Raw genomic sequence first — 25,233 nt, 5'->3', positions numbered from 1 at the left:
CTGCTTTAGATGGATTACGGCTGCTGGCGAACCTTCTCCTCACCCTCACGTTGTTTGTAAGACTCAAGCCCTGAGATGAAAGGCTGCTTCTTTCGGTGAGTGTGTGTGAGAGTCTGTATGAGAGTGTGTGTGTGTGTGTGTGTGGATGCTATGGGGTGCCACACAGAATCCTGGAGCTTTCCGTCTCAGTAATTAAAGGAGCGTGGTGGAGAACAGGAGGTGGGACTGAGCAAGAGATCGTCTCCTAGGCAGAGAGAGAGCAGATCTCTTTTAAAAAAACAATGCAATCCAATCGTCCCAAGAGCATGCTGCAAATAGTGGAAAGAAAATATATAATATAGGAAGAAAATTGCATCACACACATCCCAGCACAAACAGAGAGTGAGAGAGAGAGACCGCCACAGAGGCTGCTGCAGGCTATTGGGGAAAGATCCCTCAACATTTTCACACTGAGTTCTGAAGTCCTCATGATTCTGAGGCATTGAGAAGGAGACAGAGACCCCAGCCCGCAGGTTTCACACAGGTTAGTGACTCTTTCATACAACCAGGTTCCTGCTGGGCGGGGCAGGACTGATAGTAAAGTTTTCGCAACTTAAAAGTTTTGTGGATGTAATGTTTTGAAGAGACATTTCGTTAATCTTTAAAAAGTTCTTGTTTAATGATGTGGGGACAGGTAATGTTTTTTATTGCTGCTACAAGTTTCCGAATTGTGACGATTGGTGGGTTTGAATCGGAGATTATAGAGAACTTCCAGTCGGGGAATCGATTTGAAAGTTTGAAAAGTTTTGGGGCTAGAACAGGGTTTAAAATGATAAATTGAGTGCGGGGGAGGAATAGACATTTAAAAGTCCGAGTGTGTTTGGGAGATATTGAAGGGGATGGGATGAATTCTGATTCGGGTCCAGTTCTGTGTTGGATTTGGTTTCGAGTTAATTTTGCAGCTTTTGATGCCGTTTCTAACGTTTAAATGTGGAGCCATGGTTAGAGTTTGACTTTGTACCTTTTCTATTCCCCGTTTATATTAAAGTATCGTTTGCAATATTGTCTGCTCCCGGTCACAATGGGATCTCTGGTGCAGGCTGTGAATTCGGCCTGATTTGTAGTGCTGGGGCTGCTTTGCTTTTCGCCTGGGCGGACCTTGCACAGTGGCTGGAGTCCGGGCTGTTTGAATTAAGATCCCACTGAAATATGTCACGGTTAGGAGAGGCTCTGTGGCGAGAGAGTCAACAGTGTGAGCGAGGAATCTTTAGCTGTGTTTTGGGGGGGCGGGGGGAGGGGAGAGAGATTTCGGGTCAGACTGAAAAGAATTACCATTGTCAATTCATCTGGAACTAAGTTGGCATGTGGCAGCTCTACAGATAAAGTAAATTATCCATTTTTGTTGGATTGAGGCGGTGTTTCTGCTGCAGTTTGGAGCCGGTGAGCGGGCAGTTGCGGATTGTCTGCACTTTCTATCTTTGTTTTAGCCTCTTTCCCAGCTTTGCAGATTGAGAGAAGCGGAGCAGCTGCTGTTAAACTGCAGAAACTCTCCGCCCTTTCTAACTGCAGCACTGCCCAGACAGAGACACTTTCCCCACAACTAACTCCCCATCGGCCCGGGCTGACACACACACCTTGAACCGATCCACGACCGGAGTCTCTGGCTGGGGCGGTTCTGCCTTCTTCAGACACCGGTCGGTCGGTCGGTCGGGATGTCCCAATAACCCGTCGCTTTGCACCGTTCAATCTGCCGGTGTGCGATAGCAGGAAGCTTCATTAAGAAATGCAATCAATTCCTTTGCCCTCGGGGACAATGTGAATTGTCCGGTTCTCGGGCCGGGCCGTCTCAGCACCGTTCCCGGGACTCGCTTCTCTATTTACATTGTTGCAGCTCCCGGATTCGTGCGATAACCCTTTAACTAGTTTTTAAACGATTGGAGAGGATAATTATAGAGATTTAAACAGCGCCTAATTTGCCTTTATGTCGCGCTAATAGATCCCAGTCGTCGGTTGTAAAAAATGAACAAAAAAGTGAAGCGGCGGAACTTTCTGCACAAAGCCGGGAACAGCAACTGGCTCGGGGGCACTGGGGCTTTTACAAGTGTTACTTTCTGAAGTTTCAACTCGCAATTATTAGGCATTTTTATTTTAAAAATCAATTCGTCTCGATTCGATCGACAGCCCCGAGTAGAGTTTAAACTCCATCCACCTCCTGTTTAATGTGGGAAATTGTCTCACTAATTGCGCGGGTTTTTTTAAATATGGAAAGTCGATTTTAAAATAATGATGGAATAATTCTTTGCAATATCCCAGTGCTGAGGGGGTGAAAGTCGATTACTCGGGTTTTGTAAGCGCTGCAGCTTCAGTAAAGGTGGAATATTTGCGCGGGAGTTTGCACTTGTAGAATTTGGTGGTAAAAGTGTGAATGAGGAAGAGATTGGAAAGGAGAGAGAGCGAGGGAGAGCTGGCAATTCCTCACTCTCAGTAACTTGCCCCAGACTCGGGGGGAATTATCACAGGCTGTTTACTGGTAATAATTGTCAAGAGTTGGGGATCTGCCCCTCTCCTCCTCTCCCCGGAGTGTGGGGAAAGTTAGAGACAGTCACACACTGTTTAACATTTGCTGTTTCCTCTGCTTTCCCTCCGCGCTCTATCTCGTGAACCGCCGTCTTCAACCTTCTGTGCTCCTGATATTTGTACTTGCCGCCAGCTCAAGTCTCTAAACTCAAGTTTTGTTGTTGGGTAAATTCTCTAAAATTGTTATTGCATTTGTAAATTTCCGGTGAATAATTTCCCCAGCATTTGCTGGTAAAAAAAAACATTTACCCATGAGGTGGGAATTCATCAGTACAATGATTGCAAGAAATCCTTGTGACAAACTGACCTTTTACCCTTCGGAGACTGAAGGGACTAGAACCACACTCAGCCCCAATATAATTAGATTTGTTTATAGAGAAATGTGAAGTTAATAACCTTTTCTTGGTTGTATTTATCGAATGCTTCTCCTAGTAAGGTTCTAGTTATTGCCAAGCTTTTAAATGGAACAACAGAACCATCAGAAATATGTTAATTGAAATCTGCCTAGGGCACTGAGTGAGATATGAAAAGGGTTAAACTGTGAATGTCCCTAGCCCCCTTGTGAATTAATCTGTGGATGGTGCTCAGCATTTACAATGATGGAAATCACGGCTGATGTGAAACGGTGTATGTGGGCACATATTCTGTTAATATTTCAGTATTCGCTCTCAGCCTGGATTTTGTTATTATGTTTCAAACTTCTATATTCTGTTTTCAAAACGATCTGGCACAAAATTATCTTTTTTAGTTTATAAAAGTCATAGTGCTTAATAAATGGATAAGGCATTATTATTCAAAAGCACTTGCAGTGTTGAGCCCGAGCTGGCTATCATTAATATCGAGATTAATCCGAGGCCATCCCAAATCCGGAATACTCAGTTTGATTTTTATTTATTTTCTTGAATATCCATTTGAGTGATGTATTTAAATAATGTCTGTCTGTGATTTTGATTTTTTTAAAATTAAATCTCACGTTCTAAGTGTGCGAATCTTCTCTCTAAATGACTATCAGGACATCTTTAAGTCGAGTTCTGTCCTAAAACTGGACGGGGCCTTTTCACTTGCACGCAGCACTATAGCAGATGCGGGGTCATTTGCGATGATTTCCGCTTAAATGTCAGGACACAATCAAAAGACATGAAAAGCTGTATGATGTACAGAACCACAAGGCACCAGCGCCTGCCTCACCCAAAGTTAGGGCAGCTGAATTTTTGGATCATGCAAAAGATTTAACTGAAGATATTTCCGTAGAAAGGAACTTTCCTGTAACATCCCGCTACAAACTGGATCAGAAACAATTCGGATAAGCAGATTTGCTACAGCAAATAGGAGTTGTATTTTGGTTGGTTTTATTGAATTTTGAAAAAATAATTGAACAATTTTGATGCTGGATTTTTCCGCGTATTTAGAAACAGGTGAAAGATTGTTTACTTGTTCCCTTCTCAAATATCAATTAACTTGTGCAGAGAAATTACTTTTTATTCAGGATGCAAAATAAGGTCTTCACCTGCGCCAAGTCTGCTTTCTGTGAAGCAGTTTAGAAACGGTAGCGATCACTTTCGATTTGAGTTTCACAAATCAGACCCACAGGGAGAGATGGCGAGTGTGAGATTACTGCCGTGAACAGAACTCACTCGAAACACGGGCCAAGCGTGCTGAATGTTTAATTTGCAGAAATGCTCAGCAGGTTGTGGGCAGTGCATTGTCCTGCATCATTCCCTGGTATTGTCAGCATCGTCTCAAAGTCAGTGAATAAATTAGGGATATCGGAAACTTCGGAATGTAGGCAGTGATCTTTAAAATGTAAAGGACTTCAGCTTTCTAGAATTTAATTTTTAAAATATCTAATATTTCGTTGTTGAGAGCAGCAAGGATATGAACAGCGGAGGAGGGAAGAGTTGAGAGGAAAAGGTTAAAAGAGAACCTGTTAAATACAGGAGAAAGGTTGGGGGAGAGAGAAAGGCAATGAAACAAAATGAGAAACAACGAGTGAGGCTTCGTGTGAAAGAGTTCGAAAAATCGATGAGGGAGAAAGAGGTGGAGAGCAATGGGCACCCAGTGAAGCACAGTTGGAGAGAAAGAGAGCGAAAGAAGAGGGAACGAGAGAAGCAGACAGAGATAGAGACGCAAAGAGACACAAGGAGAAAAGGAGACAGTCAAAGGAGAAATGAGGAGATATATAAACTCTAGCCCATCTAGAGATTCGTGTATACACCTGCCCTTAGATTAAATGCAGACAAGAATCCTGAGTACAGTGTGGAGACGTCTTAAATGGAGAGGAAACTGCTGTAAAGAGTGGCCCTTTATTAGAAGGGATGTGCATTCTTTCAGAGGACAAAATCTTTAGCTTCTTAAAATTCTTTTAACCCTTTTGTTGGCTGATTGTCGGTCAGAAACCTTTCCAATGAAAAAAGAAAATGATGGTTGCCCACTTATCCTTCAGTTTTATGATTTATTCCCATATGTTAATTATTGCCATTAATTTTCTTTTTGCATTTTTTATTTTGTGTAGGTGTTATCTTGCAACGATTTAATTGTGATCTTTCTGCACATTATTCTAATCTTCCCGCTTCTCCACATCCTTCAAATAACTGCAGCTGGTCGTGGAAGTAAAAAGCTTAGCGTTGGCATCTGAGCAAAATTTGTTCAAATCAGGTCTTGTGTCGGTGACTGATGCCTTGACAACTTGACAATTCAGATTACACTTTAGCCCAAATCTCCCAGAAAGTCACAACAACGCCTAAACTTTTCTATCATTATTCACGGGGCCCCGTCAGGAAGAACACTGACCTTATTTTATCAGTTTTCAATTGTTCAAAATTTTTCAAAACTAAAAAAACTGTGGAACAATCTTTCAGTCAGAAATATTCAGAATCGTTTATGCTAAATAATAGTCCGAGGCTGGTACACACTTCATGGAGACAGACACTATAAATCAACACTTCAGGGTTGGATTTTAAGGTCTTTTTAACAGAGCAAAAATTGTTTCAATTTTCTATTTTGTAATATTAGTTAAAATTATAAATTGAAAAATTAAAGTGAATATTATCCTGAAATTGTAAAATAATTGAAGTAATGTTGGTACTGGGACTCGATTAGTTTCCCTCCCATTTCATGTTTCTTTCAATGGTGCACGCGATTAAATATATTAGATAAAGCAAAGGGAGTCAAAATGTATTTTTACAATTTCGCTTTGTGCAACATCTGATGAAATAATTAAATCCCAATCCTGATACCTTGCGCTGTTACAGAAAGGTGAATAATTTGTGAACGTGGGCTTTGAAGGGAGAGGGTACTGGTCATTTACCGAGTACCAGCTAATTCCAGGGTACAGTTTCCACATGGAGGAGACAGGAGACAGTTATCAATGAAGTAAAGGTGTGGGAAATACACCTAAACTTTTAGTAAATGACTCGTAGACGTATTTGCTTGGTGATCAATCTGCTCACTGCCGGTCACACGCTATCTGTAAAGGCATGGGGGATGTGCTTTCCCACTTTCCCCAGATCCTTTCCTACTGTTAGTTGATTCAAACTCCAGAATTGCCCCTGAATTTCCTGCCATCGCACAGCTATTTGAATGTGGATGTCTCTCTGAATGATCCACTTCACAAAGCAAAGGCAACCCGAATCTTACTGACACTTCTTTGTTGGTTGACTTTTTTGTGATGAAAATTGATTAATTTCCATGTTTGTTTCATGATGTAATCCGATTCATAAAAATACCAGCGAGATGTTGTATTTTATTGACTGTCTTGGAGTATAAAGGTCATTGAGTGAAGTTAAAGATTCTAAGGAAATAGCGGACTGCAATGTGAAGCTTGACTAGCTTCATTCTAACGATGCATACTCCCCCTCTACCCCCCCCCCCCAATCAGCTGTCCCCACCCCTCCCCCATTTCCTCCCTCCCTCTGCTGAAATCACTCAATGATAATTTTTCTTCGCTCCATGACTGTAAAGTGAGAGTGGACCCGAAACCACCTGACTTTCATCTCATTTGTTTTCACGGGGTGAAAATCGGGCGCTTTTTACAACGGGCGTGCAATCCGTCAGATTATTACCGTGCAGTGAGGATGAAACTTTCCTCCTTGCCTCTTACTGGCTCCAGGGTTGACAGTTTTTGTTCAAGTTCCAATTCTTCATATGTGGGTTTAAACAGTGAATCCAAGCACCAGATTTGTCCCTGAGAAACAAGAAGGCAGAGTCAATGCTCTCTTTGACCAATGGCCGGCCACACGTCCACAGTTCCTACAGGACTGCCTGAATTTCCCCTCCCCTTCTTTCCCAGGGGTGATGAGGACAATTGGAGCGCCTGTATCATCAGCTCAGCATATCCCTAAACAACTAAATTAAAATTAAAATCACACCTCCCAGTTCTGGCAGTTTCACTGTAATGAACAGAGCACATGTACCTTTGCCATGAGAGTTTAGAGTGAGCCTTTAAGATGCCAGCATTGTTCAGGCGCCCATGAAATTGCCCAGCCTGTCGGGGAGGGGCAGTAGATGGAAATGTTACATGAACTGATGCCCGGAACATATCCGGATGCCAAGAAAATACTGAGCTCGGTGAGCGGGAGTATCGCCCTCGGCTATAATCAAACATCTCCCGGGCAGTTATACAGCAGCGTACTCGGAGCAGTTACCTGTTCACTGTGTAGTACTGTGCGGGAGAGAGAGAGCAGAGGAGAACAAACACAAAAATAATTGAGTGGAGTGCGGAAGAGTGAAGAGAAAAGGTGCTTTGTTCAACTTCACAAATGCATCAAAAATGGTCAACCGAGGCAGAGGCACTGATCATTGTAAAAGTATCACGGCAAATCAAACCTTAACCCTTTGAGGACTGAATGCCATTTGCAGCTTTTAATTTATACATCAGTAAACTCCAATCACACACTAATATTGTGGTTGTGGATGTGAAGCAATTCTTGATGTGGCGACTGGTGTAAGCGCCAAATCTCCAGGCTCTTCAACCTCTTGTGGACAGGCTAAGTTCGGTTGTGTATATAGAACAGAGTTTATTTAATAATAAACTGAAACGATGGCACTCAGCATTCACACAGGGCTATTCAACCCTCACTTTTCTGCCTCTTTACACTGAAACTTTTGCATTTTGCCTTATACACCCTTTCCCCGAGGGTACAGTGAGTCACAATCAGCCCTTTCTATAGACCAGGCCGTTCTGACCATTGCCACATGAAAGTAGAGCGTTTATTATCTATCAAAGTTATGAAAGGAGTTCGGGCCAGCACTCTGCCTGGGATCCGCTTGGCAAGTGGTGTTTGAATCATTGAGGGCTGACCGTGTTTTTATTCTTTATGAACATGAACCAAGGGTAATTTTTGTTGCTGAGTTTAGTGCATCCGGCAGTATAACTCGGGTCTGCGCAATGCACATTGCGCTCTCCAGCCTCGCAGTTACAGGTCAGTTCTGTCACAAAGCGATAGACAGAGAGCAGCAATGAGAATCAGCCCGGAGAAAATGAAAAACAACCAGCATTCTGAGTTTGAGAGACAGTAATTGCTTCATTCTCACCCAGTAATTCCCTGTTCAGATCCTTAACAGCCCGAACCCCTTTTCACCTTTTCAACGCCACCCCCCCCCCCCCCCCCCACCCCCACGCCGGCCACAATCTCCCAGTTTAGCACTATCTTCACTTAAAGAACACGCAGACGAGCGTCAGCATTTAACCCTTGCCGGTGCGGACTTTCTTGTTGTGAACCAGAGCAGGGGTCGCTGCACTAAAACGGGCTGAGTGCCGCTGGGCCAGGGGGAGGAAAAGGGGCGGGATGAGGGGAGGGGGAGATCAGTCAGGATTTGAACTCTGACAAAAATAAAAACAGAGTGCTGGAAATACTCAGCAGGTCAGGCAGCATCTGTGGAGAGAGAAGCAGAGTTAATGTTTCAGGTCAATGTTCTGATGAAAGGTCACAGACCTGGAACGTTAACTCTTTTTATTTCAGATTTCCAGCTTCCGCAGTATTTTGCTTTTATACTTACGGTCCGGGGTCGCACAGTTCAAACGGGTGAGATAGCACAGGGCAGACAAGGTGCAGCTGCAACACAGGAGGATCAGGAAAGGGGAAGTTAGAAAAAGAAAACATTTGCCGGATTTTGAGAAATGAGATAGTGAAGTGAGTTGGGGATCAGTATTCTGCACCTAGTGTGATCAGTGAGTTCCGTCTTCTCAGCACCGATGTCCTTTCTACACAAAAGGAGAAGGAAATATTCAAAATAATGACTAAATTGAATAGCGCCTGAGAGAGAGTTTGAACGGGTGACATCAACTTGCAAACCTTGTATTATTTGAGGGTGGAATTAGTACAGAATCACTCCCCGAAACATTCCCTTTATAGTAAACACTTTGAAGAAAAGAGAAATTAAAGTGGGATTTTAAAAATGTATTTTTAAATTCAATTTTGAAACAAAAAATTCCAAAGAATTTAGACACAGAAAGTGTTGGATATATTAACTTGTATGTTCCCTTCTCAGACAACTGAGAATCTTCCTCACTTTCACAGCTCCAGTGTTCTGACAGTTTGTCTTGTCTGTAACTATTCCCAGTTTGTCCCAGGCACCCACTCACTCTCCAGGCCTCCTTACTAGTGTTAACGTCTCGAGTTGGACTGTTGCTGGGAAAAAGAGGAGTGGGATGGGGGAACTGTACGAATCGACCAGGTACAGTGTTCTGAAGACGGAGGTTATGGGGATCGCCTTTTTACTGATCGCCTCAACCATCCGGTGTGGAATAAAACCTCAGCCTCTCAACTGTCTATTGAATCTCGAGGTAAATTGCAGTCTTGTACTTGCAATGCAGTGTACTAACACTGTAATTACTTGCTCAGAAACACTGGCTGTGTTTTTTTTTTAATTCTTTTATTGCTGGGCTGATACGGCTTGTTCTCATTTGGCATGTCTTTTGAATAGATTTTTTTTTATAAAAAACGCTAATTGCATTCAGACGGAGCGCGGCTCCCAGTCAGGGCTGACAGGTCTTTCTGAACAATGCTTGTACGCTGCACAGAAACTCTTTATTGTGTTGACTTGACGAAGGGATTATAGTCCCCTGACATTATTAGAGGGAGGGGGGACACGAAACACTGTAATTACATTTGCTTAAAGTATCACCATCCGAACTGGATATTTTATAAAGTGACTTAAAAAATTAAACCGTTCAAATACAGTTCGTCAAAGGAAAATGCTAGATCATTTTCACCCTGAGCTTTATTTTCTGAGACTGTTTACAAGATCAAATTAAGGGAGACTTTGACAAATAATGTTTTTTTTGTTAAAAAAACTTATTTTTGGTGTCATTTTATTTTAAAAGTTGCATTTTGGTTGCATCTTATTACTGAATTTGCATACTATTACCGACTTTGCATCTTATTAATGAATTAGCATCTTATTACCCTGAATCCCTGCCATTCTGCTTCCCAATCCCAGCCCAGGTTGGTAGAGAGCAGGATCCTGGGTTAATTTGAAATTGATAAGTAATGGGTTTGAAGTTGGTTATCAGATGGATTTTTAACATGAAGTCACTCCCCCCGCTCCAAAGAGCATTCCCGGAGTTGCTGCTGCCGCAAATAAACCAATGAATAAATTCGGAGATTGAAGTTTCTCCTAAAGACTGAATGAGTAAATGTTGTGGGACAGAGACATAGCGATCAGAGAGGGCTGTGCTGATCCAGGTTAATAGGATGCGGGCAGCTATCCGAAACCATGGTGAACCTTAGTTCAGTAACTAGCATCAGCTCTCAGTCAGCAGATTCCGGGTTCAAGTCCCACTGCATGAGACTCGAGCACAACATTGACATTTCAGTTCCAGTACTGAGGGAGTGCTGCAATGTCAGAGGTGCCATCTTTACACTGAAACATTCAATCGAGGTCTTGTCTGCTCTCCGAGGTGGATGTGAAAGATCCCATGGTGCTATTTTAAAGAAGAGCTGGGGAGGTCTGATCAAAGAACAAAGAACAAAGAACAAAGAAAATTACAGCACAGGAACAGGCCCTTCGGCCCTCCAAGCCTGCGCCGATCCAGATCCTCTCTCTAAACATGTCGCCTATTTTCTAAGGTTCTGTATCTCTTTTCTTCCTGCCCATTCATGTATCTGTCTAGATACATCTTAAAAGACTCCATCGTGCCCGCATCTACCACCTCCGCTGGCAATGCGTTCCAGGTGCCCACCACCCTCTGCGTAAAGAACTTTCCACGCATATCCCCCCTAAACTTTTCCCCTTTCACTTTGAACTCGTGTCCTCTAGTAATTGAAACCCCCACTCTGGGAAAAAGCCTCTTGCTATCCACCCTGTCTATACCTCTCATGATTTTGTACACCTCAATCAGGTCCCCCCTCAACCTCCGTCTTTCTAATGAAAATAATCCTAATCTGCTCAACCTCTCTTCATAGCTAGCGCCCTCCATACCAGGCAACATCCTGGTGAACCTCCTCTGCACCCTTTCCAAAGCATCCACATCCTTTTGATAATGTGGCGACCAGAACTGTACGCAGTATTCCAAATGTGGCCGAACCAAAGTCCTATACAACTGTAACATGACCTGCCAACTCTTGTACTCAATGCCCCGTCCGATGAAGGAAAGCATGCCGTATGCCTTCTTGACCACTCTATTTACCTGCGTTGCCACCTTCAGGGAACAGTGGACCTGAACACCCAAATCTCTCTGGACATCAATTTTCCCCAGGACTTTTCCATTTACTGTATAGTTCACTCTTGAATTGGATCTTCCAAAATGCATCACCTCGCATTTGCCCTGATTGAACTCCATCTGCCATTTCTCTGCCCAACTCTCCAATCTATCTATATTCTGCTGTATTCTCTGACAGTCCCCTTCACTATCTGCTACTCCACCAATCTTAGTGTCGTCTGCAAATTTGCTAATCAGTCCACCTATACTTTCCTCCAAATCATTAATGTATATCACAAACAACAGTGGTCCCAGCACGGATCCCTGTGGAACACCACTGGTCACACGTCTCCATTTTGAGAAACTCCCTTCTACTGCTACTCTCTGTCTCCTGTTGCCCAGCCAGTTCTTTATCCATCTAGCTAGTACACCTTGGACCCCAAACGCCTTCACTTTCTCCATCAGCCTGCCATGGGGAACTTTATCAAACGCCTTACTGAAGTCCATGTATATGACATCGACAGCCCTTCCCTCATCAATCAACTTTGTCACTTCCTCAAAGAATTCTATTAAGTTGGTAAGACATGACCTTCCCTGCACAAAACCATGTTGCCTATCACTGATGAGCCCATTTTCTTCCAAATGGGAATAGATCCTATCCCTCAGTATCTTCTCCAGCAGCTTCCCTACCACTGACGTCAGGCTCACCGGTCTATAATTACCTGGATTATCCCTGCTACCCTTCTTAAACAAGGGGACAACATTAGCAATTCTCCAGTCCTCCGGGACCTCACCCGTGTTTAAGGATGCTGCAAAGATATCTGTTAAGGCCCCAGCTATTTCCTCTCTCGCTTCCCTCAGTAACCTGGGATAGATCCCATCCGGACCTGGGGACTTGTCCACCTTAATGCCCTTTAGAATACCCAACACTTCCTCCCTCCTTATGCCGACTTGACCTAGAGTAATCAAACATCTGTTCCTAACCTCAACATCCGTCATGTCCCTCTCCTCGGTGAATACCGATGCAAAGTACTCGTTTAGAATCTCACCCATTTTCTCTGAGTCCAAGCATAACATTCCTCCTTTGTCCTTTAGTGGGCCAATCCTTTCTCTAGTTACCCTCTTTCTCCTTATATATGAATAAAAGGCTTTGGGATTTTCCTTAACCCTGTTTGCTAAAGATATTTCATGACCCCTTTTAGCCCTCTTAATTCCTCGTTTCAGATTGGTCCTACATTCCCGATATTCTTTCAAAGCTTCGTCTTTCATCAGCCGCCTAGACCTTATGTATGCTTCCTTTTTCCTCTTAGCTAGTCTCACAATTTCAACTGTCATCCATGGTTCCCTAATCTTGCCATTTCTATCCCTCATTTTCACAGGAACATGTCTCTCCTGCACGCTAATCAACCTCTCTTTAAAAGCCTCCCACATATCACATGTGGATTTACCTTCAAACAGCTGCTCCCAATCTACATTTCCCAGCTCCTGCCGAATTTTGGTGTAGTTGGCCTTCCCCCAATTTAGCACTCTCCCTTTTGGACCACTCTCGTCTTTGTCCATGAGTATTTTAAAGCTTACGGAATTGTGATCACTATTCCCAAAGTAGTCCCCTACTGAAACTTCAACAACCTGGCCGGGCTCATTCCCCAACACCAGGTCCAGTATGGCCCCTTCCCGAGTTGGACTATTTACATACTGCTCTAGAAAACCCTCCTGGATGCTCCTTACAAATTCTGCTCCATCTGGACCTCTAACACTAAGCGAATCCCAGTCAATGTTGGGAAAATTAAAATCTCCTATCACCACCACCCTGTTGCTTATCCGTCAACCAACTTCACCAGAACAGATGATCTAGTTATTATCATTATGGGATCTTGCTGTGCGCAAATTGGCCGCTGCATTTCCTACATTACAACAGTGACTACATTTCAGCAGTATTTCATTGACTGTAAACACATCTTGAGGTTATGAAAATTCCTATACAAACTTTCTTTCCAAACAGCCCTAGATTGGGGGGATTGTGGGGGAGGGGGAAGAATCATTCGGGGTCCTTGCTGCTATCTAGAAACCCCAGGTCTGGTCAGGACAGGATCAGTCTCAGATGCAAAGCTGTTCATGGTAGAATATCACAGTATAGGCTGACACAAGACATGCTGCTTGGAAGAGATATTAGAGGACGGTAGAACACCCATAGGTTTGTACACCTTACATATATCAGTGCCCAAAAGGATAAGGAGAATGGATATTGGAGGTAATACAAAGTGACATTTAAAACTTTTCAGTATTTGAATTATAAATAGTGATAGCTGGCAGCAATAATTTATGTCTGACATGTTTACACTTTGACATCACTGGGCATTAGGCCAGGGGTTTGGAATCAACATCCTTTGGTTTCCAGAACAAAAGGTATAAAAGTTTACAGCACAGAAGGAGTCCATTTGGCCCATTGGGTCTGTGCTAGCTCTTTCCTGGGGCAATCTCAAATTAATACCACTGTCCCATTCTCCCCATAGCTTAATATTTGTCTCCTTCTTCTCTTTGATTGTACAATGGTCTCTGGGACATAGCATTTCATGTTCCAACAAGCCTCTGTATAAATAAATCTCCTGACCTCTCTGCTCAATCTCTTAGTGACCATGTTAAATTGATGACCATTGACACTGTTCCCAAAAAGAGGAAATACTTTGTTTCCCTATTTACTCTATCAAAACCCTTCATAATATTAAAAACCTCATGTGAATTTCCTCTTATCCATCTCTGCTCCAGCGGGAACATTCCCAGTATCTCAAGTCTCTCCTCATAACTATAATTTCCCATCCCTGACATCATCCTTGTGAATCTTCACTGTCCATTCTCTCGCCCGATGCATTTAGGAGAAACCTTGATAAACACACGAGGGAGAAAGGAAAAGAAGTTTAATCTGATGGGGTGAGGTGAAGTGGAATGGAAGGAGGCTCGTGTGGAGCATAAACACCAGCATGGACCAGTTGGGCCGAATGGCCTATTTCTGTGCTGTAAACTTGATGTAAAATGACATAGTTTCTTACTTTGACCTTATGCAAATTTATCATTTACCACTTTACTGTTGTAGCCTTTGATATGTTTATGAAATTCTTACTCCCTTAGAGAGAGATACAGCACTGAAACAGGCCCTTCGGCCCACCGAGTCTGTGCCAACCATCAACCACTCATTTATACTAATCCTACATTAATCCCATATTCCCTACCACATCCCCACCTTCCCTCAATTCTCCTACCACCTACCTACCTACACTGGGGGCAATTTACAATGGCCAATTTACCTATCAACCTGCAAGTCTTTGGCTGTGGGAGGAAACCAGAGCACCCAATGGAAACCCACACAGTCACAGGGAGAACTTGCAAACTCCGCACAGGCAGTACCCAGAACTGAACCCAGGTCGCTGGAGCTGTGAGGCTGCGGTGCTAACCACTGCACCACTGTGCCGCCCAAATGCAGTTGGCCTTTTAATGGCTTCTTTATCTGCCTGCACTTGAACTTTCAGGAAATGATGCATTTGAATGCCTGAGTTTTTCAGTTCATCCCCACACTTCAGGGCTTTTACATTGTTTACATATTCCTTGCATATTCTCCCAAAAAATGTATCACATCACAATTCTCTGCCCCATCTTCCCATTCTTTTAGTCTCTCTTTGTCCTTCTGAACTTTTTTACAGTCTCCTTCCCTATTTTTGTGTTGTCAGCAAATTTTACTCTTGTGTTCCCTATAACTAAGTCCCAACAATCTTCCATCATTCTGATCTCCTATCATCCATGTGGACAAGTCTACACATCTACAAAAGTAGTTCAAATTTGGGGAGCATGTGGGAGCAGGATAGGAAATAGATTGTCTTTGAGTGCCAGCTGTGGCTCAGTGAGTCACATGGTTCTGTATGCAAGTCACACTGCAGGCCTTGAGCACAAAAATTGAGGCTGACGCGGGAGTGGTGTACTGTCAGAGGTGCTGTATTTTGGATGAGACATTAAACCAAATCCTCGTTTGCCTGCTCGGGTGGATGTATAGGTCCCATGGCACTATTTCGAAGATGAGCAGGGGAGTTATTCCCAGTGTCCTGGCTAATATTTATCCCTAAATCAATATCGCAAAAACAGATTATCTGGTCATTATCATTGTGCTATTTGCAAATTGGCTGCCATGTTTCATACATTACAACAACAACAAATATCTATATAGCACCTTTAACATAATGAAGTCCCAAGGTGCTTCACAGAAGCATTATGCAACAAAGTATGACACCAAGCCACATGATGGTATATTAGGACAGGTGACCAAAAGCTTGGTCAAAGAGGTAGGTTTTAAGGAGTGTCTTAAAGGATGAAAGTAAGGCGGAGAGGTGTAAGGAGGGTATTTCAGACCTTAAGGCCTCGGCAACTGAAGCACGGCCACCAATGGTGGAACGATTAAAATCAGGGATGCTGAAGAGGCCAGAATTAGAGGAGTGCAGATCTCTCAGAGGGTTGTGGGGCTGGAGGAGATTACAGAGATAGGGAGGGGCAAGGCCATGGAGAGATTTGAAAACAAGGATGATTTTTAAAAAAAATCAAGACATTTCTTGACCGGGAGCCGATGTAGGTCAGCAAGCACAGGACTGATGGGGAACGGGACTTGGTGAGAGTTAAGACATGGGCAGCAGCATTTTGGATGAGCTCCTGTTTACATTACAACAATGACTACACTTCAAAAAACACTACATTGACTGTAAAGCACTTTGGAACATCATGAAAGGTACTATAGAAATGCAAGTCTTTCACTGTTTGAAGCAACACTTTTCACAGAAAAATCAGTCCAGAAATAAAACATAAAAATATGCAAAAAAAAGTCTCATTCTCATATCTTCCACTTCCTCTTTTGCCTAAATATCAAAGCTATTTAGAAAATTTATAGGATTGAGTAAAGAAAGCTGAAGAGTCTAAGGAGCAGAGTCCAGTCAATTAACAGCCAATGAGGATACTTTTTGAAATTTAGTCACTGTTATAATGTAGGAAATGTGGCAGCCATTTTTTACACAGCAAGATCCCACAGACAGCAATGTTATAATGGCCAGATAGTCTGTTTCAGTGATGTTGATTGACGGATAAATATTGGCCACAGGACATTGGGGAGAATTCCCCTGCACTTCTTTGAAATAGTTTCATGGGATCTTTTATATCCACCTGATAGGTCAGACAGGGCCTCGGTTTAGCATTTCATCCAAATGGTGGCAACTTCGACAGTGCAGCACTCCCTTAGTGGGAGTGTCAGACTAGATTTTGCAATCTGGTCCCTGGAGTGGGACCTGAGCCCACAACAGCATGTCTGTCTCAGAAGTGAGAGTTCTACCTTCAGAGCCATGGCTAACATTGGCTAATTTCCAAAATAGTAGTCAGCTGTGGTCAGCGTCTGGCAACCTTGGTGTCCAAGGTCTGTAGATTTTAAGAGCTGGGTCACACTGAGGGACAGGATCCAGTTTTCAGGTCTGTGAAAGAGTGAGTTAAAGTTGGTGATGAATCTTCATTCAACACAATGAAGACGCAGCGAACTGGAAGAGCAAATATGGACAGTGGGACTTGTACCATAAATAAATAAAAATGACAATGTACTCATTCGATATCAGGTAATAAAAATAACTGTTTTATAAACATTGAGAAATTGAGGTACTAACTTCATTAAAAACAGATTGGGTTTTTGTTTCAAATAGGTATCTATTCTGAAATTGTGACAATGGGCTTGAAACTTAAATCGATTTCTCTAGTTATACACTTACTGCTACATCTTTCAAATGAATGTGTTAATATTATGTAATCTATAAACTGCCACACAGCACTTCTATCTAGTCATGATGCCTGTATTTTTTTTTTAACAATTTATCCCTCATTCCAGGTTCAGTTTCCTGGTCCATATTAAGTTCAGTGGGGGAAACAAACAGCTTTGTGAGGAAAGATATCAGGCAACATTCCCTGGGCCATTTATTTATCCATGAATCCGGCTGAAAATTCACCTGGGCGAAGATAGGCTTAGGTGTGATGCTCCTCTGATTGAATTGTGTTCTGTCACCTGTAAGACTCACACCTGATCAATAGGTAGCCGGTGTCCATGGAACCAACAGCTTCTGGACAGGAAGAAGAAAAGATTGTTTTCAACAAAAAAACTTTCTTCTGTGTGAGTTTCATGGTATGCTCCACCTCTTCCCCCTGGCAACAAGCCCATGGTGCCCCTCCATACACTGGCTGTAATAATGTCATCTCAGATGAATTTGGGCAGTCTTCACCCAGGTCTGAGTGGGCAGGGGGTCCATAATACTAAGATGTCCATAATTTCACACAAAGTTGGCAATCTCACTCTTGGGGGAGGTACTGGGCAGTTGGTGTAGCAATTAAACAATGTCATTGATGCAGTACTGTCGACCCCTCAGTAAGCCAGGACCGCAACACGGTCTTGTGACAGTGTAGAGGGAGCTTTACTCTATATCTAACCCCATGCTGTACCTGCCCTGGGAGTGTTTGATGGGGCATTAGGTTCTGCAAGTAAGGTAGGTATTTTTTTCCCAAGCAATGATACCCTTCAACTTTGTTGAGCATAAAACAACCTAAAAAAAAAAGGCCTATAAATGAATGCCTGAGATGCCTACCTGCACAGAATAAGGGACACTAGAGGCCTGTACTACTTCCATCCTCACACAGGACTACGAGGTACTGACACTAAATACCTGAAATGCAAATTGTTTATTCCCCAGGACTTCCAGAAAATTGTGACCAAAACCAGTCCAGCCTGGTGTTTGAGCCCTTAGGTTCTAAACCAAGAATAATCCTGTACCTGAAGAGGTAACAAACCACCTTTTGCACCTCACGCTGTCTATTCCTGGATGCTTCATTTTAAATATGTGGTACTTAGCTTGAAGGAGAAATGGAGTCACTGGTTCTATGAAGCAGTCACTGCAGGAAAACCCAGGAGTTAGTGCAGAATTGGAGAACTAATGTTTAGATCTGTGGGAAAGTGTATCTTGAGTTTCCCTATTTAGCAAAATTCCACAAAGTAAATTGTTAAAATAACATTTTTTTGTCTTGAAGCAGGATCTGGCTGTGCTCTCTGATGGGTGAGGTAATGGGATCTGCCTTTAGTTTAGATCCAGTTCTATAACATCACCTGTCTCAGCCCCTGCCTCCACTTATTGTTGCTGAAACACTCAGCCATGCCTTTATCACCTCTAGATTTGACTATTTCAATGCACTCCTGGCCAGCCTCCCATCTCCTACCCTCCATAAACTTCAGCTCATCCAAAACTCTGCTGCCTGTATCTTAACTCACACCAAATTCTGTTCACCCATCATCCCTTTGTTCATTGACCTACATTGGTTTTGAGTTAAACAACACCTCAATTTTAACATTTTTATCCTTGTATTCAAATTGATCTATGGGCTCACCTCCTCCTATCTTTTTAGTCTCCTCCAGCTCCACCACCCTTCAAGATCTCTGTGCTCCTCTAATTCTGGCCTCTTGCACATCTCCGATTTTAATCGCTCCACCATTGACGGCTGTGCCTTCTGCTTCCTGGGCCCTAAGATCTGGAAATACCTCCCTAAAAATCTCTGCCTCTCTTCTTTTAAGATATTCTTTCAAACCTACCTCTTTGACTGAGCTTTTGGTCACCTGCCCTAATACCTTGGCTCAGTGTCAGATTATGTTTGATAATGCCTTGTGAAGCACCTTGGGACGTTTTGCTATGTTAAAAGCTTTATATAAATGCAAGTTGTTGTTGGTATTGAACAGTGCTCGACTGTTTCTCTTTTGTCAGCAGTGATGGAGCAGAAGAGTACATGATACAATAATCAGATAACATTTTATTCCATATATAAATCCCCAAACAGTTTGATTAGTTTCCAGGCCATAACTCATTCCTATATATCTGTTATTCTTTATATAAACCCCTGAACCCCCCAATTAGATCCCATTCTGTAACTCACTCCGGCTATCTGTTACTCTATATATAAACTGCACGCCATCCCCACCGAACCCTCGATTAGATTCCAATTTGTAAGTCACTCCCGGGTATCTGTTATTCTATGTATAAACTGCACCCCTCAAATCCGTTGATTAGATTCCAGTCAGTAACTCACTCCCGGTATCTGTTATTCTATATATAAACCATACCTTCTGAACCCTGCGATTAGATTCCAGCTTGTAACTCAGTCCCGGGTATCTGTTATTCTCAATATAAACCCCACAAACCCCTTGATTAGATTTCAGCCTGCAACTCACTCCCGGGTATCTATTATTCAATATATAACCTCCTGAACCCCTCAATTAGATTACTGCCTGTAACTTGCTCCTGGGTATCTGTTATTCCATATATCAACCCCACAAATGCCTCAATTAGATTTCAGTCTCTAACTCACTCCCGGGTTTTTGTTATTCTATATATAAACTACCCCGAACGTCTCAGTTAGATTCCAGCCTATAATTCACTCACTGGTATCTGTTATTCTATATATAAACCCCCTGAATGCCTCTATTAGATTCTAGCCTGTAACTCACACCCGGGGAGTGTAGCTTGTTTACATGGGGCCGACTAGTCTGGTTCTGTACCTGCCAGTCCAGATGCAGTGTGTTCTGCCAATAATTTTGATAATTAAATACCAGGAAGCTAAAGTCATTTTTTGGAATGATGCAGTAAAAATATACTCAGCGCATTGGCGATTGGTCCTGTTTTGCACTCCGTCTTTATTTAATGCAGCCCGTCCTGCCCAGTTCTGATCTGAACGTGAAAAAGCCCATCCTCCCACAGGGAATCAACTTTTTAACATCTTACACACAAACTCTTAAGGAAGACAAATAACTTGGACCAACATCAGAACTTGCCAGTGTCCTGACAGTGAGCTGTTAAGTGAGACACAGTTACAGACTACACAAGTCTGCAGACCTTTCCTCTGATATTGAGGTTCATTGGGTGGTTAGTGAAGGAGTAAAGGAACCAGAAAGAAGTTAAGCAGAAATGTTTTTATGCAGCAAGTTATAATTGTTTTCCGTTATGGATGGGATTGTTGCTGTCAAGGCCAATATTTATTGTCCACCCTAACTGCTCTTGAGAAGGTGGTGGTGAGCCTCTTTCTTCAATGCAACTGAGTGGCTTGCTAAGCCATTTCAGGTGGCAATTAAGAGTCACCACATTGCTGGGGGCCTGGAGTCACATATAGGCCAGACGGGGTAAGGACGGCAGATTTCCTTCCCTAAAGAACATCAGTGAACCAGATCCGCTAGTTTCATAGTCACCATTACCGACACTAGCCTTTTATTGCAGATTTCTTTTTAATTAACTGAATTTAAATTCCCCAGCTGCTATGGAGGGATTTGAACTCATGTCTGCAGATCATTAGTCCAAGCCTCTGGATTACTGGTCCAGTGACATAACCACTATGCTGCTGTACCCTGATATGGTCTGTTATGTTATCCCATTGGCCAGATAGTTTCCAATGGGAATGGTGATTTTTAGTTATGCTGCTGTTACACACTTCTCACTGCCATGGGCAAACTGTGGGGCTGATTCTGGGTACCTTTACCCTGGATGATGCACAGTCATAGAGAGCTGTGACAAGACAGGGAAAAGAGCAGCGGCTGAAAATCAGGAACAAACCCATAACGAATGCAACAGAATAACTATTTTTAAAGAAATACTTGATGTCAATATATTCTTGACAATGTGATTATCAATATTATTTGGAACTTTTGTAAGTGGATCTCCCGTGCCATTGCTCATTGAGCTGCTGAAGACATGTAAGGACAACAGCAGTACATGATGTCATGCACAATGTATTATTGTGCTGCTAAGGTGGAGCTATAACTATCTTGACCTGTTTGTCAAAGGTCACAAAGTTTAATTGCTCTAGTTTGAAGTGAATTAGAAACTATTCTTACTGGCATCCTAAGGTTATGAAAGGTCATTTTCTGTTGCAGTGAAGCTTGTCAATAGATTTGAAATGGCTGGTTTACTTTGTGTTTTTGTTTCAGTGACACAGATGTTTGCATGAGGTGACAGGCAGAGTTTGACAAACTTGTCTCCAAATGTGTTTCGTAGCCTGGTGCCCTCCGCTTGCTATTCCTCAAGGCTGATTGGAGCATGTGGTAATACCAGGCAGTGGGAGACTCCTGATGTTTTACCAGCACTAGAAAGAGGAATTGGGTCTGGTAGAATAGGAGGAGAGAGTGAGGGCTCATGGTTCAATAACAATTCTATGCGTCAGTCCTGGGATTTAGTTATGTGTAATAGAACAGCCACATCACTAAATCTCTATAGCAATATAAACAAGAACTGTTTTTGGTTTTAGAATTCCAAGTATAAACGAAGGATGCAGGGGTGCAGTAAATCACTTTGTCATTTCTTGGTTAGGCACATTGAAGTTAAAAAATAAAGTTGAAAATGTGAAATATAAAGCTTCTTAAATACATCTTTCAGCTTGTTTTGGCATAATTGTGAAATAAACTCAGAGCTGTGTAACAAAGTACTAAATAGATTTTATAGAACAGAAATAGGCCATTCGGCCCAACTGATCCATGCTGGTGTTTATGTTCCACACAAGCCTCCTCCCATCCTTCTTCATCACACCCTATCAACAAATCCTTCAAATCCTTTCTTCTTCATGTATTTATCTAGCTTCCCCTTGAATGGGTCAATACCATTCACCTCAACTACTCCTTGTGGCAGCAACTTGTACAATCTCACCACTCTCTGGGTAAAGATGTTTCTCTTGAATTCCCTATTGAATTTATTAGTGACTTTTTTTATTCATTCATGCGATGTGGGCATCACTGGCTATGCCAGCATTTATTGCCCATCCCTGATTGCCCTTGAGAAGGTGGTGGTGAGTTGCCTTCTTGAAACGCTGCAGTCCATGTGAGGTAGGTACACCCACAGTGCTATTAGGAAGGGAGTTCCAGGATTTGGACCCAGCGACAGTGAAGGAACGGCGATATAGTTCCAAGTCAGGATGGTGTGTAACTTGGACGGGAACTTGCAGGTGGTGATGTTCCCATGCATCTGCTGCTCTTGTCCTTCGAGGTGGTAGAGGTCGTGGGTTTAGAAGGTACTGTCGAAGGAGCCTTGGTGCGTTGCTGCAGTGCATCTTGTAGATGGTACACATTGCTGCCACTGTGCGTCGGTGGTGGAGGGAGTGAATGTTTGTGGATGGTATGCCAATCAAGCAGGCTGCTTTGTCCTGGATGGTGTCGAGCTTCCTGAGTGTTGTTGGAGCTGCACCCATCCAGGCAAGTGGAGAGTATTCCATCACACTTTTGACTTGTGCCTTGTAGATGGTGGACAGGCTTTGGGGAGTCAGGAGGTGAGTTACTCGCCGCAGGATTCCTAGCCTCTGACCTGCTCTTGTAGCCATGGTATTTGTATGGCTACTCCAGTTCAGTTTTTGGTCAATGGTAGCTCCTAGGATGTTGATAGTGGGGGATTCAGCGATGGTAATGCCATTGAATGTCAAGGGGAGATGGTTAGATTCTCTCTTGTTGGAGATGGTCATTGCCTGGCACTTGTGTGGCGCGAATGTTACTTGCCACTTATCAGCCCAAGCCTGCATAATGTCCAGGTCTTGCTGCATTTCTACACGGACTGCTTCAGTATCTGAGGAGTCACGAATGGTGCTGAACATTGTGCAATCATCAGCAAACATTCCCACTTCTGACCTTATGATTGAAGGAAGGTCATTGATGAAGCAGCTGAAGATGGTTGGGCCTAGGGCACTACCTTGAGGAACTCCTGCAGTGCTGTCCTGGAGCTCAGATGATTGACCTCCAACAACCACAGCCATCTTCCTTTGTGCTAGGTATGACTCTAACCAGCAGAGAGTTTTTACCCTGATTCCCATTGACTCCAGTTTTGCTAGGGCTCCTTGATGCTATACTTGGTCAAATGCTATCTTATATTTATGGCCCCTAGTTCCAGTTTTGCCTGCAAGTGGAAACACATTCTCTATGGCTACCCTGTCAAACTCTTTCATAATTTTAAAGACTTCTATCAGGTTACCCCTCACTCTTCTCTGTTCGCAAGAGAAAAGACTCAACCGTCTCTGATTTTCATAGTCATACGGCACAGAAGGAGGCCATTTGGGAAATCAAGTCCATGCCAGCTGTCTGTAGAATAATCCAGTCATTCCCATTCTCCTGCTCCATTCCCATAGCCCTGTAAGTTTATTTCCCTCAGTTCCTATCCAATTTCCTTGTGAAGTCATTCATTATCTTCACTTCCACCACCCACGTAGGCAGTGAGTTCCTGCTGCGTAAGAAAATTCTTCCTGACATCCCACCTGCATCTCTTGCCCAAAACCTTAAATCTCTGTCCCCTAGTCCTTGCACCATCAGCTCTTTATCCTTTTTATAATCTGGAGACCAGAACTGTTCACAGTATTCCAAATGTGGTCTAGCCAAAGTTCTATACAAGTTTAACTTTTCTGCTTTTCAATTCTGTCCTTTTAGAAATGAACCTCAGGGTTTGTTTAATTTTTTAATGGCCTTATTAATCTACATCACTACTTAAAGTGATTTGTGTATCTGTGCTCCTAGATCCCTCTGTTCCTCTACCCCACGTAATCTCTTATTTTTCAAGGAATATGTAGTCTCTTTATTCTTTCTACCAAAATGTACCACCTCACATTTACCTATACTGAAGATCATTTGCCAATGAGATGTCCATTCTGCAAGGTTATTAAAATGTTCCTGTATTGTGAACAGTCTTCCGTTGTGTCAACTACACTCCCAAATTTGGTGCCATCTGTTGTAGTGCGAGCAAAGCCATAACTTGGCATTTGTACTGAGAAAATGATTTTCTGTAAAGATAATTTATTTTACAGTTTCTCAGTATACACAAAAGAAAGTTCTCTCTTTATCTGTCTGAGATAAGCTTTATTCCTGATGTTAAAATTAAACATTGTATATGATAGATTCGAGATGTTACCTGAAAGCAAAGCTATCAAGATTACTTCTCCATCTTGGTTTTGCAGCATTAGAAAAACAAAGAAACACAGAAATCTTGCAACAGAATGTAAGATTTACCCACTTCCACTAAATCCTAGTGATACCGGAATAAACACTGCACACAATCAGACTGAAGCATCCTGAAACATGTGTAACTGGTAACTCCCTTCAGTGACACACCACCTTCTCAAAGGGCAACTAGGAGTCAGTAATAAATGCCAGCCTTGTCAGCAATGCTCACGCCCCAAGATTGAAAAAGTAAAACTGAGGAAAATACGTTTCAAGAGAGACTGAGGTCTCTTATGTAAAATTATAAATGTAAATACTCAAAGATACAGGAAAGAGTTTCACAGTTAAGCTTAACTGTTCTATTAACTGTACATTAATTATGTTTAATTGTATGCAGGTAGTGGGCATTAACTGGGATTCACTTGTGCTCTGTGGTGATTGGGTTAGGAGGTCCCTGCTTGTAATGTGTATCTCTGTAAATAAATGCTTATAAAAGTACATAAAGATTAGCTTCAATTCTACCTTTCACATTTCTGGAATTTCCGCCTTATTATGAGAGAAACTTTATTATCCAACCCTGGATATTTAAGTCAGAGGAATAGAAAAATGGTAGATGGCAGGCTTTGCATTCTGATTGTTTTAATAGGTTGAGTTTCTGTTTTTCTGGATTGGTTGATTTTCGTCACTTTCCCGGCCTCAGCGAAGAAGCTATTCGTCAAGTGAGTGTGACTCTGGCTTTGTCTACAAAACTTCCAACAAGTGAGCCTGTGAGGATTTTCCTTGTGGTCACTAAACTCAGATTTGGTGCTAATTTAGGAATGTGAAATGTGAGAGAATCAGTGGGAAGTGTCTCCTAAGCCTCTGTTTTAGAATTCCATTATAAATCATAAATATGGATCAGATATTGTTTTTTCAAGTCCTGGGCATGTGGAACTGACTGGATTTTAACACAGCTCCCACTGTCCTGATGGCTGCCTTGGTTAATGCACCTGATGATTTTGAATTCTGCTTCAACAGGATGGAAAAACTGGAAGGCCTG

General features: G+C 42.6%; 1 protein-coding gene across 6 annotated transcripts in view; it reads left to right on the top strand.

Annotated features, from left to right (window-relative positions):
- Nucleotides 1-10: 10 nt before the first annotated feature.
- The window catches only part of foxp4 (forkhead box P4), a 500,447-nt gene continuing 475,224 nt past the window's right edge, over nt 11-25,233 (top strand). For 4 of the 6 annotated variants that reach the window (XM_068057552.1, XM_068057556.1, XM_068057549.1 and 1 more), the window contains exon 1: nt 103-523. The gene's annotated coding sequence lies outside the window, so the exon portion shown is untranslated. The other 2 variants (XM_068057550.1, XM_068057551.1) reach the window with 2 other exon arrangements.

This window comes from Heterodontus francisci, chromosome 25 (assembly GCF_036365525.1).
Source record: "Heterodontus francisci isolate sHetFra1 chromosome 25, sHetFra1.hap1, whole genome shotgun sequence".
Taxonomy (NCBI): domain Eukaryota; kingdom Metazoa; phylum Chordata; class Chondrichthyes; order Heterodontiformes; family Heterodontidae; genus Heterodontus; species Heterodontus francisci.
The sequence above is the reverse complement of the archived record's forward strand: the minus strand, read 5'-3'. Positions and strand labels throughout refer to the sequence as shown.